The 22,633-nt window shown below is 41.4% G+C and overlaps 1 protein-coding gene and 1 non-coding gene across 3 annotated transcripts in view; both read right to left on the reverse strand.

The window, feature by feature from the left end:
- Positions 1-22,633, reverse strand: part of Jazf1 (JAZF zinc finger 1) — a 301,532-nt gene that overhangs the window by 237,267 nt on the left and 41,632 nt on the right. The window lies entirely within an intron of this gene.
- Positions 5,517-5,656, reverse strand: LOC121439781. The gene has a single exon (XR_005973290.1).

Here is a 22,633-nt window from a genome sequence, read left to right on the forward strand (position 1 = left end):
TACATACATGCCCTTATACTTTGTTTTCACTCTTTCCCTTCTTTGACTATGCCCTACCCCTGCTTCTGACTCTAGCTTCTTCCTTTTCTTAGTTCATCTGCTTTCCTGATGCAAGTATTACACTGTCTCTGTAATTTTAAATCGAGGTCATATATATAAAAGAAAGCATCCACTATTCCTTTTTCTGAGTCTTACCCCATTCATCTTTAAGTATTTTTTTTTCTGAAAGGCAAATAAAAAATGATCTGAAGTCACTCTGTAGGCATCAGAAGACATCACTGTCAGCATACATATCTATGGGTAAACAAACCTAGTAGTGATGATGATGATAAAAGCAAAGTGAAAAAAGCAAAGTATGAACAATATGTAGGATGCTTCCTTTAATGTAGAAAGGAGGCAAGGTTTGACCTTATTCATTTCTCCTTATATCTACATGGAGAAACACTGGAGGACGTTGTCCATGCAGGTTACCACTTGAGTGGAGACTCAGGAGAGCCTTGTACTCTACCATAATCTTTATATTTTTGAACTGTGTAAATTATTTCCTAGTCAAAACAAGTTTTTAAAGTCATACTTTTTAAAATTAATTTCATACATGTTTAAGATGTACTGTGATGGTATTCATCCCTTAATCACCCTTTTTTATCCCTTCCCACTCCAATATTTTAAAAAGATTTCTTTATTTGTTATGCACATCCCAAAAGAGGGCACCAGATCTCATCATTATAGATGGTTGTGAGCCACCATGTGGTTACTGGGAATTGAACTCAGGACCTCTGGAAGAGCAGCCATTTCTCTTAACCTCTGAACCGTCTCTTCTACTTTTATGTCATTTTTGTTTGTGACTTGCTGAGTTCAATTAGAGCTGCATGTATAATCACAGGTATGGAGTTGTTTGCTAGAGCATGGTCAATTTACCAGAGGCTACACCACTAAAGAAAATGACCCCTTTCCTCCGGCAGTCCTCAGGAAGGGATGGGCAGCACAAGTCCCTCTGCCACTCATGTTGATAGCCTAATCTTGTGCAGATCTTGAGCAGGTAACAACAGCCGCTGTGGGTCATGAGTGCAGTGGCCATGTCACGTCCAAAAGACAGCATTTCATAGTGCTCTTCTCCGTCTTCTGCCTCTTGCGTTCTTCCCACCTACTTCCACACTGCTCTGTGGGCCTAAGGACCAATGTAGATATTCTGCTTAGGGCTAAGCCCAGAGCAGTCACTCATTCTTAGTGTTATGACCAATTATGAATCTCTTCATTAATTGTTATTTTTCATTGTAAAAGGAAGCTTCTCTGCCCAAGACTGAGAGCAACACTAATCTATAAGTATAAATAGATATTTAGAATATATCCATTTAGCAAAACAAAATTAGTAGACATCCCCCGCCAAGGGCCTGTGACCTCCCCAGACTTTTGGACAGAACTAGGTATTATACTCCATGGAAGAGTGTTCTACCCCATAGTTGTACCATAGTCATATCTTGCCTTGCAGGTTGGTATTGTAGCACACAGGGTCTACAGTTAAGTAAAACCATGGATGACTTTTCTCTCTCTACAGCCTACTTAGGCACTGTGAACATCAGCCAATGTGGGGAGGCTCCAAGACAGTTCCAGCTTGCTTTCTCTTTGTTTTTCAGCCACCATCTTGTTCTAATGGGAACCAGGAGCAGTGCCACTAGCCTATATTATTTGGGATCCTCTGGGACTAGCTCAGAGGGAGGTAATCTGTACCTGGCACTTGGATCTTTGGAATGTTGTTTAAAAACCTATAACTTTGGGCTACAGAGAGGGCATAGCATTAAGGGAATGTACTGTACTTACAGAGACCAGAGTTTGGTTCCCAGGAGCTCTACAAGCATCTGACACCTCTGGTCCCCATAGTCACCTGCACTTATGTCCACATACCCACACAGAGACACATAATTAAACAGTAAAATAAATCTTAAAAACAAAATACTATGTTTTCTGGGTTGCATTACCCACTTATGCAGGACACCCCCTTTCAAACTCTCCCCCCACAGCTGTATTTTTTAGTTAGTAAGGCACAATTCTTAGCTTGAGTTAATGCTCTCCCCACACCTTTTCTGCCCTCATCTACCCCACCCCATCTCCGTTTAATCCTTTCATTACCAGGCAAACCCCTCCCAACACGTTTGTGTCACATGAAGTTACATGTTTTCAACTGTATGTCCATGACACACTACCGTAGAATTCATCTGTTTGAGCCTTGGACTGCAGCTGCCTGACTGTTCTTTCCCTAGCCGTGCAGTGGAGGATGGTGACCACTAGGCACATTGGGAAATTGGGTATCTGAAATGTAGCTTGTCTAAACTGAGATGTACTTTGAGGGTGCCTGTTTCAGAAAACTTAGTAAAATAGAGGTCATAAACTACTTCAGTCATGATTTTAAAGTTATTAGTTACATGTTAAATGATTATAATTTGGATTGGGGAACTTAAAATATATTATTGTATTAATTTAGTTTCTTCTTTCCTACTTTACATGTGGCTACTAGAACATTTAAAATTACATGTGTGGCCAAGCGGTGGTGGCGCACGCCTTTAATCCCAGCACTCGGGAGGCAGAAACAGGCGGATATCTAGGAGTTCGAGGCCAGCCTGGTCTACAAGAGCTAGTTCCAGGACAGGCACCAAAGCTACAGAGAAACCCTGTCTCAGAAAAAAAAAAACCAAAAAAATAAATAAATAAAATAAAATTACATGTGTGGCCTGACTCTGTGGCCTTCACTTTATTTTGTTTGCACAGTGCTGATGTAGTCTCCTGCCCATTCTTAGTGTATCTGCCAGAATTACTATAGAAACAAAAGTACAACCCAATCATAATCCTGTCATTCCTGGTTATAAATGGTGCTTTGACTCTCTTCTTTCTTGAAGACTATTTTAACAGTCCAAGACATCTTCCTTTCCCATCCCCAGCTGCCCTAGACAAGGGCTGCTGTTCCTTACTCCCTGGACTTCATAAATAGGAGTTTGTTGGCTTTTAAAACCCCTTGTGCTTTCTGTTTGCAGTGTCTCTTCACCTCAGCTCCAATGCCTCCTTCTTATCCTGCAAGCCCAGGTCTGGTGAAGCATTCCTTGTTCCTTTTTCCTCTTCTCATTTCCTCCTCCTTTTCTCCTTGTGGCACCGCACAGTGAATTTAGAGCCTTCATTATTCTCAGCAAGCACTCCATCACTGAGCTACACCATAGCCCCCTGTCCCATTTTCTAGCCTCTCCTTTGTCCATGTTTATACTTAGCCATTTGATACTAGATACCTTCTGAGGTCCCATAGCAGACCCGCGTTCCTCAAAGCCAGTACAAGTGCTGTCCACTGTGCATCCAGATTTTGACACTCCCAGCAGAATCTCTAAAATCATTGGGAAAATTGAAATTTGTCATGTTTTGTTCTGTTTGCCTGGGGTACTTCTATGTGGTCTGTTTACTGAGAAAAGCAAGCTTGAACTTATAGATCTTCCTTGGTTAAGGACAAACTTTTGGAACATTCTGGCTTTACACAGGCAGCTTCCCCACCACCAACAACAACAAAAAAAAATGACAGGCACACTGTGGAAACTGCAGGAGCCTGGACTGTGTAGGGGACTCTGGTTCCCAGGCCTAGTTTAGATTGGATAAGTGGGAGGTATTTATGTTCAATCCAGACAGCAGATTTGTCCAAGATGGCAGAATGCCCATGCTTCCAGAAGGTAAAGGTGTCAGGTGGTGGCTCGGAGGTGGAAGGTAGCCAGATCTAGGAGGGCCACAAGCTAGAGTCATGAAGTTCCCCGTGGGCTCTCCCCTGGCTCTCACTTCGGTGACCCTCTCTGTGGAGTTACTCCTGATACTAATCTTCTCATCAGCCTTCTCCTCTGCTCCTGAGGTTTTAAAGTTTTGCTCAAAAGAGAAAAGTGGAGTAGGAAACAGAACAACCAAGACCCATGGAGCAACGATTTTTAGAAAGAAAAATGAAATTTTGGAAGAATTTCCAACCTAGCTGCACTGGAAAGGCTCATCTTTCACTTAGATTCCCACGGGCTGTTGTGTTGAGACAGGGTTACTTCTGATAGAAGACACTAGTTATTCTCAGCAGTTGGAGCTGCTCGTGTAGCTCTTAGGCTGAAAAGATATTATCAGCTGGTAACTCTTTCCCTAGTGTTCCTGTGAGTGCTAGTAGTGCATGGATAATGCTGGGGAAAAACTGGCGTGCTATTTCCACGCTCTCTTTAAACTGTCACACCGTGTTCCACTGTATAGACGGATCATGGTTTATTTAAGTAGCTATCCACTAATGGATACTTGAATCTCTTCCAACATTTTCTAGTACAAACAATGGTCTAATGGAGAACCTTCTGTGTGTATCATTTATAAGCATTCAGAAATATCAACAGGAAGAACTGCCAGAGCCAGACTGGGTCAAAGGGTAACTGCATGTAATCCCAATAGGTACTGCCAACTGCATTCACCAGGGCTATGCCATCTATGTTCCCATGAGAAATACAATGCAGATCTTCCCCACGTCAATGATACAACTGTCATTCTTTAGAATTTTTCAGATAAAACAAAAAGTGTTAGTCCTGCAAAGCTTCAATTCACATTTTTCTGATTTCGTGGGGAAGGTTATGTGTCTTCTTAGATTTAGAAATGGCCGTGCAGTTCTTGTATGAACAATCTGCTTCCGCCACTGTCCTCTTTCCTACTGCCCTGAGAAGTGTGCTCAGGCTCAGAGGGAGGCATGCTTTCTATAAACAGATTTTCATGTGTTTTGATTTTTATTTTACTATATTTAAATTTTTTGAATTGAATCAAATTATTTATTTATTTTATGGTTTTTAATTTTAAGTAACATATAAGAATCTCTTATAGTTCAAGACTCTAAGGACATTACTTATATTTTCACATAGTTCTTTTTCATTTTAAGCAGTTACAAATGTACATTCATACTTGAATATCTTTGTTAAAAAATACCACTGTTGGGACTGAAGGTACAATGTGTGAGGCTCCGAGTTTGATCCTAAATACCAATTCAGTCACACATAAAAAAAATCAATTTGTACTTTTTATAAGTGAGGTAGATTTGACATTTTTTAAATTCTCATTTTGGTTTCTCCTGTTTTTCTTTGTCAGAATTCTTTTGAATAACCATTAATCATCATATTAAAGGAATTTATTCAGTTGGAGTTTATTTGAACAGTGTGAGAAATGAAATCAATCTCCAATATATCCAGAGAAATATTCACTAGGCCCAATACCATATATAAAATGTATCCGTACTATCTGGGGATAGTGACATCAGTTCCTACAAAGGTCAAAATCGAAAGTAAGATTTTATGAATGTTATTGTGTTTGTGTAAACAGCACCTTGGATTTTCGTGACTGGGTGAGGCTAGTGCTGGAGTCCAGATGCAACAGAGGTAGACAGCTGGTGCTCTTCCGCTAACTCTGGGGATGCCAGTGTGTGAAACTGCCCTCATCCTGCCACCATCGCGTCACTGAATCTTCCCTCTTCTCCTCCCCTCCCATGTGATTGTCTCGAGTGGGAAAACAGGGTTGCCCACTCATGCCACTCCTTATGATGATGACCCATGGTCTTCAAGGGCTGATCTTGGCCTCAAGCCCTGGCTGAGGAGGAAAAAGATCCTCTTAGCCCAGTGGACCAAAGGTCCTTAACACTAAGCTGTTCAAGAGGAAGCTTGACATGGAGAGACACATTACAGACTGCCATTCAAAGTTTATAATTTTGAGAACATTATATTATTTTTCACAATTTGTTTAAAGCAGAAGAAATCCAACATACAACCTGACAAAATTCTTACCAATGACAGAGTTAACTTTATGTTTTTGTGTGATAATTGGTGTGGTATCAGAATTGTGACAAAGGAAGGACAGAGAAAACAGGAAGCCGAACTGGAAAATGGCTCATCTCAGCTGGAAGAGTATAAAAGGATCTTCTTGAGATTTCAGATAAGTAAAATACAGAACGTTATGAATGCACATCGTCCTTGCCAATCTTTCCTGCAGAGTTCCAATTTTAGAATAGAAAGCACGCTGCACAATAAGCACACATGATGGTATTTTTAACAAGATTTTGACATTCTCAATTATTTCCGCTTCCTGCAGTTTCTTGAGAGCTCAACGGTGCTATCAAATTAAAGCCTAAGTCCACAAATTTCCAGATAACAGGCCCCCTGTTCCTCTTATTTCCTGTCTATATGAAGGTTTCTCAAGGTTTCTCTTAGCAGCCTCTGGCCAGGGTGGGTGGCCTGAAGGGGGACAGCTGGTGCTTCCAGGTAGTGATAAAATAGAAATACAATTAACAATATCTACAGTGCAAAACAGCAATTCATCAACTACAATTATAACTTGGAATGGACTGGTAGTGTCTGGAGGTATCACACAAATTCCATGTCTGCATCAATGCTTCTTTCCTGTGATCTACATGCAAGGAGGAAAGTGTCATCCAGTTTTCATCCTACCCCTAACGGGCACTGAAATGACAACTGATGCTCATTTGTTTCCTCAGTCTTCTGAATGTGAAAGGCCAGTTTATATTTTGTTTAAGCTGGGAAAAAAAAAGTCAAATGTAACAGTGGCTGTGTACACGTGGCCAGTATCTAAGGTCTCATGCTTATAACTTTCTCTGTGGGATCTGGCAGAACACAGAGCAAAAAATTGTTTAACTGACCAAAATATATAAGCGCGCATGTATCAGGTTAAATGCTCTGCAGGTGCTGTGCAGTCAGGAGTTGCATATGTCTCATTAAATGTGTATCTTCAACCTGTAATCACCCTTCGTGTTTTGGTCTTTTAGGATGCCTGAGTCCCACGACTGCAAAAGCTGTCAAAGTTTGTCTTTAAGTTAGTTTGAGGCCTACAGGTGCCAATATTCACAAGGAACAAAAAGGTTTCAAGACCAAAGAATATTCTTTGCATTCATGAAAACTTTTGAGATAAAAGACTTTTGACCTAGCAGCAGCTAGCAAACAGGGGTGTTTATTTAGGCTTAATCAATGAATTATTAAAATCTGAGGGAAATGAAACTAGTCTAAGCTCCAATTTTAAATCTGAAATCTGCACCTTCCCTTGTGAAAGAAATGAAAGTATGCCTGAGTCATGAAAACGTTCCACTAGGCTCATGTCTCTCCTCCCTTTCTCCTAGGACAGGACATCTTCTCCCTAACCTGCCCACTCAGCCCACCACATCTGGAACATCCTCTGCAACAGCACATGTGATATCTGACCCTAGTTACAGAACTCACCACAGTGACCTGGGTCAGTCTGACAGGAACTGTTGACCCAGTTCTGGGTGCTTTCACGACTCTTCTTCTGCAAATGGTTCCTGTAATCATGGTGTGGTTGAGCCAGAGTTGGAATTAAGGGGCCTCCCAGATGTGCACAGAAGAACACATCGGCTGGAGAGGCTCGTCATCCCTTACGCCTCCATGTGTGACAGATGACACAAAGTCTCAGCTCCTCACCGCAGGTTCATTTCAAGCATCAGCTCACTGTTCACTGGTTCATGCTTTATGCCATCAGCCCCTACAGAGGTGTGTGAACAGGTACATCTCCATATGGCCAATAAAGTAAGGTCAGGAAAAAGTGGCTTCAGAAAATGTTCCAAAAGGACAAAATAACAAACAAAATTAGGGGGAAGAGTAATAACACTGTTTATGGTCAGATCTGACCTAAACAGAGAAGTCCACCAAACTTCCTGCTGCCTTTCTGGCCATCTCTATTGTTTGATAACTAAGCAACAACTGAGCAGAGTGAATGGGACCTGGCAACATACAACACGCCTGCTATCGGTTGACCGTGTTTTCCTAAAATTGTTGAAAATCGAATTCCTGTGCCCAGAATGCAACCCTGACATTTAAGAGGTGATTACAATGAGGCCCTTAGGGTAAGCCCAAATTCAATCTGAATTTCAAGAGATTAAGACTCAGGGAGAGTCCTGGACTGTGCATGCACAGAGACCAGACCATGTGAGGACACAGCAAGTTAGGAAACCTGCAAGTTAGAAGAGAGGCCTCACAAGAGAGCCTTGCTCTTGGACTTACCCTGCAGGAACAATGTTTCTGATTTTTAAACCACATAATCTGAGATTTTTATGTCAGGGAAATCATAGCCCATTTAAACACTGTGCTCTTGACAGAAAGGAATGGCCCCCCAGCCTCCAGTTTTTCACGGTTCTCCATGGTACATGCTACAGAGGGGCTAGGATGAAATTTTACTTCACAGCTGCTTTTAAATTCTATGTCCTTTGCACTGAACCCAAACTCCAAAGACATGAACCACGCAATACAAAAGCAGATTCTATTTTGCCTTCTGGAGCTTGGCTTTGTGTGACGACCATTAACTAAGCTGAAGAATCAGAGGGGTCTGTATGCAACATCTAAATCAAGTGTTTGAAACACACTGAAACCCATGTGAACAGCAACCAATTTTACCTCTTAGTGAGCATTTTAACAGGTCAATACAACAAAACAGCAAACTGTGAAGTGCTGTTACTACTGAATGCAACTACCCAGTTGACTAAGCTCAGACAGGAACAATAATAGCTTAAAGAACATTAATTCTTCAGAAGAACCCAGGCTATCATGTAAAATAAAGTCATAAAAATCAAAATGTATTACATAAAAGACAGAACCTGGTCTAGGCCTACAAACCGTGGAAGAAAAGAGCAAAATAAAATGCAGCTGAATGTATAATCAGCTGTCTGTCACTTTCTGAATAGGGCCTAATATTCTAATTATTAGCCACTATCCAGAGAAGGGGCAATTATGGAACAGGGAAGATTGCTTTTATTTTTATTTATTTTTTTGTTATTCACAATTTAGAAGGCCTTCACAAAAATATAACTCAGTATCCATAAACTATAAAGGAAAAGACTGATTAACAGTTAAAATTCAACTTTCCTCCTAAAGCATTAAAAAAAGAAAAGCTTTGAAGTTGTATTGACAGATATGACTAACAATTGTAATCACAGAAATAAGTGTAGTAAAACGATAATTTGTCTGTCACAATTTACCAAGAGAGAAAAGTAGAGCACCGGCAGCTGAATTCTGAAGCTAAACGAAAGCTGAGACAGAATCCAATTTTTAATGAAATGTGGAGCATTATTAATTGGTTTCCTAGCAACAGCCAGGCTAAAATTACTTAACATGTCTGCTCAATCAGATGCAAATTTGAGTGTTATCCTTTAAATGTTGATTATACTTGGTCTTTTCAGATGCAAATCCAATGTGTAAAATGAAAATAAGTGTTGACAATGCTGATACAAAAAGATCCCCTGATTAACACCATTGGGTTGTAGCAGCGACGGTGGAGGAGCTTCCCTGGGAAGACCTCAGGCCGTCTGGTGGCCATCTTGTCTACTGTCATCCTTCACCTGTCTTCCCTCTCCTGCACCAGGCCTGCCATCACTCCAGGGCAAACATTCTGCACAACCAACTCAGTGACACTGCTGATTCTCCTAGGGGCTACATGAGAGATGAATGATGCTATCAGTTTAGAATTCAACCCAGGGGACTGAATTAGGGGACTGCACCTAAGCCCAGTGTTGATTTCATTATGGATTTTATGGATGGAACAAGACCTTTGGTGATACAGTGACATTTCCTGGAGGCTCAGATAAGGCAGCCTTTTTCAGCTTTCTAAACTAAGTCAAGACTCTAAACAAGAGTGGCATGTTCCATAGTCAGAAGTGACAACAGGAAGGGACAAGAGGCACAGAGGAAGATGGGTGTGTAGAGTAAGCCTAAAAACACATTCTAACCTCACTTGTCTTTCAATAGACTTTTTAAAAATTCACTAAATTTAGCAAGGCATGATAGCTTTTATCTGATATTTGAGGAGTCAGGAGGCTGAGATAGGAGGACTGCCATACTCTGAGGCCAGTCTAAGCTACATATTGAGTTCTAGACCAGCCTGGGCTACAAAATTTGTCTGAAGAAACCAAAAACCAACCTCCCAAAGGAAACAGTCACTACTGCTGGGAGGACATGCAGCTGAGCTCTACACGGTCAGGCTCCAGCTAGCTTTGCTGTAAAAACACTTCTATGTGCGGCCAATGATGACTATGGGTGACCTGAAGGCACTTTCACCAAAGCCCTAACTCTTGAATCCGCAGGTGTGCAGTGACTACACCGATGACAAACCTTGGTGTCTGCCTCCTTTGCTGCCTTAACCAGTAAGGCATCTAGAAGTGTTTTGACTGAGATATCCTAGAAGGTTCATTTGACCTAAATCTACTTAATCTTTGTCACTCTTTGTATGGTTAAAGATATCAAGATAAAAGTAACTAAGACAATGTCCCATTTCAGGTCCATTGTGTAGAGCCCAGAGGTCTCACCACGGGCTCCTCCTTCCTTCCCTTTAAGTCTTCTATCACAGCACAGCTCCCAAGGATATTCTTTACTCCCATCTTCTTTGGTTTGCTGGTTTCCCAAATGAATCTTTTTACTGGCTATACAACAGGACCCTGGCTCACTGGATCCTTTTGAATGTCATACAGCCAGACCTGGATTTGCTTATAGATATATCTCATTCACAGAACCACCAGTTGCCTCAGAACCTTTATAAATGGTGTTGTGTTTGCCTCACTTTCCCTCACTCATGCAACAAATGTTTGCTTCACATTTACTATGTGCCAGGCAATGAGTTAGGTGCCAGATACAGTAGTCAGAAAAAGCTCCTATTGTTGCCCCTACTGCAAGCAAATGCACACATAAACACATAAGCAACAACATTCCAGGTAGTGATCAAAGGTAAGAAAAGAATGCAGCACAAGAAAGACATGCGTGGAGGTTGGGCTCACAGAACACATTAGTTGAAGGTACCTTTCACATAGACCTTAAACACAAAAAGCAAGTGGAGAAAGCAAGTTTACACTCAAGATAAGAATGATTTTAGAATAGCAGAGGCCAAAGGAGCTAAGTGTGAGGAACAGGAAGGGAGGAAGGTGATGTTATAAGAAGAGAAACTGTGGACTGTGAGGTTAGTCCTTAAACTGCTCAAACAAGACCATTATTAAGCCCCTCCCTATAGACACCCTGCATGATTGCAAGACAGAGCAAAAGTCTGCTAGTCAAGAGAGAGAAAGGTGGGGATCCTGATGGGGATGAGCAGATATAGCTAACCCCAAAGATCCTTTCAAAGCATTAAATTAAGACTCTAGGATATCCTAAGCAGTGACCAGCAACTCAGGAGATATATTAGAGAAAGTTCTGAAGCTTGCTTTTATGTAGTTAGCAGATTTGACAGCTACATAGCAGATCAAAGATCTCACACTTATATTGTGAGTGCTGGGCTCTAGGCAAATGGGCAGATCCTTCTTGGAGGCATGTCATTTGCCCTGTAACTCAGGCCTATGTCCTTGAAGGCTTTAAGGACTTAATCACAAATTCCCTTTAGCAAAACATGCACCCTTAGGTGGAGTCCATCTCAAGATGGGGTAGCACTGATGACTTGTTGGGGGCAAGGAACCTTTGGACCTAGTAGGAACAAGGGTGGGAATAATAATGATAGATTTGCAAGTAGAGTTTTGAGATTCTAATAGATGACACAAGTATCTTTCCAGGCTTGCCCCGTGAAACTCTTAAGAGTGTTAATTCTTACAGAGAAAAGCCCCTGACTCTTCACTTAGCTTAAGGGTTGAGCTCAGTGGTTCTCAACCTTCCTAATGCTGTGACCCTAATGTAATGTTCTGTCTCTTTAAGAGACAAGCCACTCACACTCCCGTCCTGCTTGCAGCACCCTCAGCCTCTCTCTTCCTGTCCCTCTCTTGAAGAGGCAGCTTCTGCCTCTCCCAACTTCTTCCCTTCTCTCTCTCTCTCTCTCTCTCTCTCTCTCTCTCTCTCCCTTCTTCTCCCCTTTTCCCTTCTCCTCCATAAACCACTAAATAAATGTTCAACTTTACTCTACATGGTGTGCCTGTCTTTTGCCTGCCTGCCACCCACATGGCTAGCCACTGGGGAGGCCCAAGGGACCAGCCACCAGCCACCTTTGGAGACCTGCTGCATGGTCTCATGCCTGGGCCCTGCCGGGGACTGGCTGCTCTCGGGACCCGCTGCCCCCTGCCTGCTGAGGATCCCACAGCAAATCCATTTCACCTTTAATACAGTCCTTCGTGTTGTGGTGACCTCCACCCATAAAATTACTTTTGTTGCTACTTTGTAACTGTAATTTTGCTACTATTATGAATCATAATATAAATATCTGATATGCAGGATATCTGATAATGTGACCCCTGTGAAAGGGTCATTCAACCCCCAAAAGGGCTCTCAACCCACAGATTGAGAACCTCTGCTCTAGAGACTAAAATGAAAAAGAAAAAAAAAAGTGCCAGAGTTCTTGGTGAGTGGTTCCTGGGCCAGAGGAACTGTTAGAAAAGTATAGCATGTTTGCCTCAGACTTAAGAAATTCAAATTTGGTCAGGAGAGCCAAAAACCTGTTCTTTAACAAGCCTTCCATGTACTTCTGCCATTCTAAGCTAACTCAGAAAGACGGTGTCTCTGAGCTTAAACTTAGCATCAATTTGCCGCAAAGTTTAATCAACAGGAAAACAAGGATAGTTGAGTGGCCTTCCACATTATGGCATACATTCAAAATACACCAACTGTCTTAATTTCCTGGCACAATAACTTTTCCAAAAGAATCAACCACTCAGAACACAAGATGTTGACTTGCTGGCTTGTTGGGATCCCTGATTAGTCTAAGGAGAGGTGAGAAGCAGTCATTCTTTGGAAACTCAGGTTGGGGCAGGCTTCTGAGAAAAATCACTGAGTCCTCTGTTCTGATCCTAGGCTGTTTTCCCTGAGCCTTTCCCAAGACTGCCATTTTCCACAGGCAGAGGGTGGACCACAGCAGGGCCTCTGTAAACAGGCCCAGTGTTCACTGACTATGTGACTCTCTTAGAGCATACAATTGCGAGAATCAGAGCCTTGCTTATCTTTCAGTGTTCCCAACAATAAAAGGGATGTTATGCAGACGTACAACTGTTATAAACACTTAAAACAAACAAAAAACCTAGAAGATGTAAACCTAGAGGATAAGAAATCTCAGATCAAAGGGTGACTCTCAAACTGAATTTCACAAGACAGTCACTTGCAATGCCTAATAAAAATGCAGACTTTTAAAGTCTTAATATGAAGTATTTTGATTGAGTTGGTGCAAGCTGGGGGGAGGGGCAAGAATGTGCTTTTTCTCACTATGTTTAAGAGATTAAAAATTTGCATTTACCTATACTATCCCTTCTGCACTTGTTAAGCAGCATTGCTAGAGGATAATGAGAAGATCGTTTTGAATTTTAGAAAAGTAAAGAATACAGTATCAAATAGAACATGTTCCCTTTTCTCTAAATGGATGCTAAAGCGGTCTTCACTAAACTGACATTTAACTTTCTCTTATTATGAAATAATAATCACTGTAAAGATTAGAGAAGGAAAGGAAAGAGATTACTATAAAATACCTACCACTCAGCACATTGTATTTTCCAGAGAACACGCTAACACACACACACACACACACACACACACACACAATGGGAATAGCATTTAGAATATAGGTAGTTATTATGTATTACACATTTTTTAATAGCTAATATTTTCAACTACCACTCCTTAATTTTTTAGACATAAAATGACAGAATAATAAAATTTTTTAAATCAAGGAATTAAAATTCTATTTATGTTACCATCATATAAGTACAAATATTTGTGCCATTTGTATGATTATGCTAAAAATCTGTTTTTAATAAAGCAACTTGGTGCTGATAATTTTTTAGTGACTTTTACTAGTTGAGTTAATGTCTGCATATTACTAGAGGCCCCTAGACGCATCAAGAATAAACTGATGCAAGCTTTGGAATTTGGAAAACTTACTAGACCAAGGTTTTCTCATTAAATCCAAAGGGAACCAAAAGACCACTGGAATGAACTAGACTCACTCCAACCCCGTTTAACATGCCCGTAGAGTCTATAAATGAATTATTTCAACCAGAAAGTAGTGAAAAACTAAGTGCATTTTACAGAACACACCACAACCTGAGAGCTAAATTCTTGAACATTTATAAAAGAGGCACAAAGTATGTGAGTTTAGTTTAGTACCCACCTACGTCCATATTCCTGTGCAAGAACTGCATCGGAAAGCTTGGAATAGCTTGACACTTAACTGTTGCTTAGGGCCAAATGCAGGAGGACATGAAGTCCTATGTATTCTCTAGAGCAGAACTCAAGTGTTATCAGAAGTCAGTCTGATAGTTTGAACTCTGAAAATGGGGATCACTCACCTATTCTCTGTCTTTTGTCTGGTACATTACCCTGTGCTCATAAACACAAGAGATAACACAGAATACCAAATACGTGGGTGTTAGCCAAAGAATAGAGATAAACAACCAAGGTCAGAAATTTGTCCTTTGAAGAATACGACATGGTCCCAAAGAGGGCTCAGCATGACCCTTACCTGATGAGCCTTTTAGAAACAAGGACTCCAAATCCCCAGTCAAACCACAGTTACATTTTACATTTAAACCTATATAAAACTTACAGAGCCTATCATGATGGTTTCTAGGTCCAGGCTATAAAAACTGTTCATCAGTTCCAGTAAGCCTGGGAGCCTTCAGTATAGCATAACACTACTGCATGTCAGCAATGTGCATACTACAAAGACAGAAGTTCTTTAGAAAGGTGAGAAGCTCATGGAACCATAGAAAGGCACTGGCCATTTTTACACATATGTTCCTACATGTGTGAGGTGGGAAGACAACATGTAGGACTCAGTTCTCTCCTTCCACGTTGTAGGATCCAGGGATCAAACTCAGGTCATCAGGGTTGGCAGCCTTTACTCTTACTGGCTGTTTTAATTGTTTCAAAATGTATAAAACAATCGTTTGCAATAAGTCCACAAAGTTGGGCAAATATCACTGCCATACATTTCCAGAACTTTCTCAACATCCCGATCAGTACTCTGTACCCATCAAACGATGTCTTCCATTCCACTTCCTGAGCTCAACTTTCCACTTTCTGACTGCCTGAAGCTGCTATTTCAAGTACCTCATCTAAAGGGGATTGTCAAGGTTTGAATGTGAAATGTCCCCCAAAGGCTCACGTTTGAACATGTCTCCAGCTTCTGGCTGTTCTTGGAGATTATGGCACCTTTGGGGAAGACAGCATAGCTGGTAACTGTGGGTCACTGTGGCTAGGGATAATTTTGAGCATTGTATTCCAGTCCTGCTTCACATCCAAGCTCCCAGAATTCTGCCTACCAAGGTATGAGGAGTTACAGTGATATTCTCTTGCTACTTTGGAGCATCTGCCAAGACTCATCACCATGATGAAGTAAACTGGAACCGTGTGCCTTGTTGAAGGAGGCCGTTTGTTAGTTCCCAGTCGCTTAGCCCTGAAATAATCACATAGAAACTGTATTATTTAAATCACTGCTTGGCCCATTAGCTCTAGATTCTTACTGCCTAACTCTTACATATTAATTTAACCCATTTCTATTAATCTGTGTATCTCCATGTGACTGTGGCTTACCGGCTAAAGTTCCGCCGTCTGTCTCTAGTGGGGCTACATGCCCTTCTTTCTCCCAGCATTCAGCTTAGTTTTCTCTACCTAGCTCCTTTCCCATATAGCTCTGCTATAGGCCCAAAGCAATTTCTTTATTCATTAACCAACAAAGGCAACACATTGACAGAAGGACCTCCGACACCACTTTTTCTTGTAAGTTGTGTCTGTCTTGTTATTTTGTCACAATAAAGAAAAAGAATGAATACAGGGCCCATACCTGGCATAAAGTTTTCAAGGTTCAAAAAAGACCTTTTGAGCCCATTTCTCATCTACAAAGCCGGGTAATAGAACTTAATTCACATGGTCTTGACACAATTCCTATCAAAAGTGAATCTAATTCCCCTCTCTGTGAATGCACACATTGGCGCTCTCTCTCTCTCTCTCTCTCTCTCTCTCTCTCTCTCTCTCTCTCTCGGCAGGATCTCACACAGCCCAAGCTGACTTCAAAATGGCTATATAGCTGAGGATCCCTTGAATTTTCAATGTTCCTGCTTCTACCTCCAGGTTACTAGGATTGCAGGTTTGTACCACCTTGTCCATTTTATGCTGTACTGGGGATGGAATCTTTTTTTAAATGTATTGTGTTTTGTGTGCATTGGTGTTTTGCCTGCATGTATGTCTGTGTGAGGCTGTGAGATCTTAGAGTTACAGACAGCTGTGAGCTGCCATGTGGGTACTGGGATTTAAACCTAGGTTCTCTGGAAGAGCAGTCAGTACTCTTAACTGCTGAGTCATCTCTCCAGTCCTGACATAGGCTTTCAAAGTTTCACCAAGTAAACACAATGAGCTGTCTCCATAGTACCAGAGATTAGATATATAAATGATTCCCAATCTCTTCCCAATCACTTTACCACAACCTTCTGTCTATAGAAGTAAAGCCATAGCATACATTATTAGAATCTTTAAGAAGATCCTGAAAAATTATACATATTACCATCTCTTTCTTTTTCCCTAGAGGTAACAAGCAAGATGACAGACATTTGGTCCCCAAACTACAGTCTTTGAACATATGTTAAAGTTCTGTATTTGATGTCCCAAGTAAAGCCATTCTCAACACGACCACAGATTTCCACAGCTTATCCCAGAGCACTGCCCTACAATTTTGGCAGGGTTCAGTTACTGCTTTCTTAGAGTCAACTATTGCCTTTTTTCTTCTTTGTTTTGTTTTAAACTTCTAGGTGGGAAAATTGGGTTGTCATGTTAAAATAATTTTCTCAAAAGTTACTGATGTGTGAAAGTCAAAGCTATTAGGTTGACTTTTGATGTGGAAAATGTCAATATACAGATCTTCCTATTTATAGTACTAATCTATCAAACAAGGGACATATGACCACATAAAGTTTTGGTAAAAAAACAAAACAAAAATAAAAATGAATATTGATCATACTGTCTCTCTGATCAGTGGCTTCTTGGCTGAAGCATTTCTTCCTTGGGATCCCATGGAGAATATATATAACTTTCCTACTAGAGCTGATGAAATTGAATGTAGAAACAAGTAGAATACTGGAGACCTGATTAGCATTAGAGAATACTAATTAGGATAAGCAGTATGTGGTGGTCTTGGCTGGAAAGACAGCAATGGATTCATTAGGGAGAAGGAGGCAAGGCTCAACATTTATATTGACCACAACATGAAATCAAGTTGTGTTCCAGAACCAGAACTCATTAAAAAAGTGCAGTGGGAGAAAAGTGAGCACAAACTGTTTTACTTAGAAGCTTAAAGGCTGTTGGAAACAAAGGACCAGGATACCCCCAGCTTAAGGGAAACAGGACTACCCATAAAGATTTCAAAGGAGTCAACTTCAAGGACAGAGAAGGGTCCTTAGGGTGGTAAGGAGAGGATTGAATGGAAGTTATAAAGTGAAATTAGTGCAAAGGCAGTTTAAGCTACACATAAGGAAGCAATTTCCAGCTCTAATTTTCATTAGGAGCACAGAATGATCTGTTCAGTGATGACCCATCATCAGGACCATTATTTGAAATTATTGGCACTCACATGCATAAACAGTGGAAATTAAATAGACCTGGAAGAGAGGGCACTGGGATCAATTCTTTTAAATCTCCCAACTGCAGATGACATTTTCCAAAATAAACCCCAGTACAGTAAGCTTTCAATTTCTACTTTTCAGTTTGCAATCAATACATTTGAGGACCTCTACTGACTCCATACTAATCCCCACGCCCAGTGTCATCTCAGAGCCCTTCCTGCTTCCTCTTCTGTACAACAGAACTCTCTGCTCTGCTGCATGCAGAACTTTCAGGAGAATCTGTGAGCAGAGGAAAGGAAGAGGCCTCTACTCCCACCACAAGAGCAGACTATACTCCTGAGCAAAGAAGTGGCTCTCCCTTTTCCCAAAGAGACCTCTCCCTAACCTTGCAAAGGCTTTGTTTCTATTTTGTCATCTTAGGAAAGAAGAGTCATGTGTTCTATAAACAGCCTTCAGAGATGTAAATCCTCTCTGTGTCAGCCAGGTCCTATCAGCTATTTACACTATGAATCGGTCTGACTTTCTAACTACCAACAATAACTGGCTGCCTTGAAGAACAGGATTTTTAGAATGTGTGAAATGGGAAAAGGAATGGGGGAAGACCCAAAGGAGGAAGAAAGCCATCCAGCTATAAGGCCATCCGGTGCCTAGATAAAGAGGAGTGAAGAGCTATTTAAAATCTAGCAGGAAGGCTCCAAAGAAAACAAAGTTTCTTTACTCAGTAACCACATGTTTCCAGGACCCAGTATTCAACCCAATATTAATACCATAGTTGAATTTACTGTTGACATAGATTTTTTTTTTTGAGGAATGGGTAAGGCCAGGAACCCATGGTAATAACTCCCAATTGTGGCCCACTAGGATCATGCATGGCTCCCCTTCAGATCTGACAGTGTCCCATCCATAAAGAGACCCATCTTTCTTAAGTCCTTGAGCAGGCCAACTTGTTCCTACCTCAGGCCTCTGCAACTGGTTCTTCCTTGCACAAGAACAATCTTCTTCCGGAGATTTCTTCCTATCACGCTGGTCTCAGAATAAACTTCACCTCTTCAGAGGGGCCTTCACTGAGCCAAACCAATGCTGCCCACTTGCCACTTGAAAAGCACACAACTTCTAGTGTCTACCACCGTTTTCTTTCCTTCACAGCACTTAGAGGCCTATTGGGAATACTAGTTGTGATTCATCTGTCTTCCTTACTAATTTTGTAAGAACAGGATACAGTTTTCTGGTGGTTGCTGTCTACCCATGTGTAAACTGTGCTTAGCCATACTGAGTTCACTGGTTGTTCAAAAAAGAGCCTGAAAACCACATAGTTTGTACCTCTGTTACTTCCTTTGATGTTGGAGAGGACTCCCGTGTGAACAGCACAAAGGCACAGACAATAAAAATCTCCAATCTGATACCCATGGCTCTGATTTTCAGGTTCGGTCTCTTGCTATTCTTTTCAACTTACTAGTATTTTCACTCTCAAAAAACACCATGGAGAAGCCACTCTAAGAGATTTGTTTCTGCCCAAATAAGCTCATTTTAGTTAGGTTGGAAATAGGGTCGAATAGTGATAACACAGACTGCACCTCTCAGAGCTCTGAAGAACAAGTCTGTGTGTGGAGGTTTGTGATTTCCACAGCACATTTCCCAACGTTTTCTATACCAATCTTGCCTATTTGTTTTGAGACAATGTATCTTGTCTCTATGCCTAGCCCTGGCTGTCCTGAAACTAGCTTTGTAGATCAGGATGACCTCAAACTCAGAGATATACCTGCCTCTGCCTCCTATGTGCTGGGATTAAAGGCAAGAGGCACCACCATGCATAGTAATCTCTTATTTTTATTATACTTATATTTTTCTTTTTTGGTTTCCTGTGGGGTGAGTTTTAGGTCTATTCTTTCTACCCCCAGGATGTTTAGCATTGAGGTTTAAGTGAACACAGGGATACTGACTCCAGTATGATCTGAAATGACTTCAAGCTAATGAGCTGTTTGGTATACAGGTAAGTAGCAGTTTTCTTCAGTAATAACCACGTATGGTGGTTAATTTTTACTGCTACTGCAAATGGACTGAGAAGCACTTGGGAGATGTGTAAGGCACATGGCTGTACGTCTGCGAGGCTTTCCAGAGACGACTGGGTCATGAGGGTTCTGGCATAATCTGGTTTAATCGACCAATGGATTAAAAATTTGGCAAGATTATTAGGAGGGAGTAGAACTGTGGAAGATGGGGCATAGCCGGACAAAATATGGCACTGAGGATAAACCCTCAGGTGAATTTTTGCCCTGCCCCTTCCTGCTGCTTTGCTTCCTGTCCTCTGTGAAGTGAACATCTTCTTCCCCAACATGTTTTCACAGCCACCATGATCTGCCTCTCCAGTCCAGAATAATGGAGCCAAGGACCAGGGCTAAAATCAGTCAATAATAAAACATCTCTTTTCTTAGGTTGGTTTCTCTATCAAGTATATAGTATAACACACTAGGTTAATCAGAGGAGGTAGTATTGTCTTTATGTAGTAACATCCTAAATTACTACAATTTCTTTTTATTTTATTACAGACTTGTAAACATAAACATGCATATGTTGCATTGCCTATACACAGTTCTGAGTGAAAATCCAATATAGAAATTGGAATGTGGAAAGGTCTTAGCCCTAAAGCTTGTGTTATTTTAAGTATTTTATACTTTCTCCTCAACAGGCTAAAAAACTAAGAGAAGTGTGTTGATACTCTGAACACGTGCTCGAGAGCAGATGGGAAACACAGCACTCACTCTGAAGCACAAAGTTCACTGCTTAGCACCGCAGGGTAAATACATGTTACAATTTTTATATGTTTTATCATCAATCCAGCGCCAGCTAATTACTAATAAGAGTGAAGAGCTCTCTGCCACACACTCGGAACACATGTTCTTTGGCCGCTCCAATAAGAACTGGCCCAGGCTCATACCAAAATAACTTGACTCAGGACTTTCTGCCAAAAATTTTATGCTGTTAAGTGGCCCCCACCATGAACATCTGGGAGGGGGGTGCATTTTGAGATAATAGTTTTGCAAGAACAGGGAGGAGATGTTTTCAAGGGCAAATGACATTTTCAAAGAAGCAATTACTTTTATGTCTGATCAATAGGGAAAAACAAGAACTATAAAATGCCTTTTGAAAACTCATTTCAGAGAAAGGGAAAGTGACATTTACAGCAATATAATAACAAGCTGTGTTTTGGTTAAGTAGGTGGCACCAATACAAGAGGCTGCTCGCAGCTATGTATGCTGGCAAAGGAGGCTATCAGCAGCCTTGTCCCCAGTCTTTTTCCTGTGTCACTGGACCTGCTCTTAAGGAACTCAGTGTGAAGTTCTGCAAGCTGCTGAGATTGGCAACCGTACAAATATTTTCTCAGTTCTCTGCTTCACCTTGGGAGGGATCGAGCTCATATTTCCAACATGCATAAACAACTTTGCAATCCAAAATGCTGTTTTGCAAATCAAAAATATAATACTGATCTCACTCATAAGGTCCTAGCTCCTGAAGGCTCATGAAACATCAGGTGTTGTGCTGAGTGTTCTGTTTTTATAACCATATGTCCCTTATAACTTCATATAAAAGATATGGCTCCTATTGTACAGTTGAAGGATTGGAAAACAGAGCTTATGTTTTGTGTCTGGAGTGTTCAGAAATAAAGATAAGTAGTAAACAATGAATTCAAACACAACTTTCCTAATTCTGACTCCAAATCATCTACTTTATGGAATTTTTCTCCCGCTCTTATGATCTCTAAATGGGAAGTTAACCTAACTAGAGAAGGACAAGACAGAACCCCCTGGATCTCACATGTACATGATCAAGTATGTGCCTTGATATGGGGTATTTACAATCTCATGGGAATGATATCTCATTTGATGTTAGGCTGGGCTGGGCTACCTACATGATTTTCAGTGCTGGGGATGGAACCCAGAGCCTTCTGCACACCAGGCAAACACTCTAGCACTGAGCTACATGCCCATCCCACCATGCATGAATTGCAGAGATTGATATAAAATCTTCATCTCTTTATACAGGTTGCATTGTGATTAGGGAGAGAGACCAGTGAAGTAATAAATAAGTACTTTATATGGCAAGACCCAGTTCCCATCTAAGTACTGATTGTTGGGGCACAGGCACATGTCTGGACTCAGCCTAAACTGAAGAGGACAAAGGGCCTACAAGAGGGATTCCTTGAGAAGACATGAGAGAGCTGGCAGAGGGAAGGGGGCAGGTGAGCTATGGGTTGGATAGGCCTTTACTCTGTAGTAGGCTGAATGAAAGCACTTATTAACCAGAAACCTCGAGTGGGCCATCCTGACTCTCCCTTACAGGCAATAGCTGCACATGGGAAATGTAGTGTGTGTCCAAAGTTGCACAGCAGTAATGGCAGTGTGCCAGAGACTCACAGCATCTCAGCCAAAGCTCTCAGGGAACCACTGCACCATGTAGGGTCATTAGATGCAGTAAGCTCCTGGAAGGAGGAAGAAAACGCCCAGGGCTGGGGCAACAGCTCAGTGGATATAGCACTTGCTATGCTAATGCGAGGACTGGAATTTGGATTCCCAGAACCCACATGAATGCTGGGTGGCCTGCTTATAATTCAAATATGGAAGGCAGAGACAAGGGATTCCCAAAGCAAGTTGGTTAGCTACACTAGTCACATTAGCAAGCTCTGGATTCAACTGAGAGACTCTGCCTCAAAGAATAAGGTAGAGAGCAATTGAGGAAGACTCCAGATGTAAGCCTCAGTCTTCCATTCAAACCCTCCAAACACATACAACGTGAACACACATACACACAGGCATGTATATCATACAGTCATACACCAAAAAAAAAAAAAGAGAGAGAGAGAAAGAAAGGAAGGAAGGAGGGAGGGAAGAAGGGAAGCAAGCAACCAACCACCCTACAAAGCAGGACACAGTGACATGCTTCACTTTGTATTTCAGAATGCCGTACTTGTGAAAGCAAGACAAGGGTGGGGCAAATGTTCGCACCTCCAGAGGCCCCTCTCCCCAACTTCTCATCGCCCTCACAACCCAGGGCATCCCTAAACAAGAAGGCTGAGGTCTTTTTGGAATCAGA

This window comes from Microtus oregoni, unplaced genomic scaffold (assembly GCF_018167655.1).
Source record: "Microtus oregoni isolate MIOR12 unplaced genomic scaffold, Mior012 000062F_ref0000492, whole genome shotgun sequence".
Classification (NCBI taxonomy): Eukaryota; Metazoa; Chordata; class Mammalia; order Rodentia; family Cricetidae; genus Microtus; species Microtus oregoni.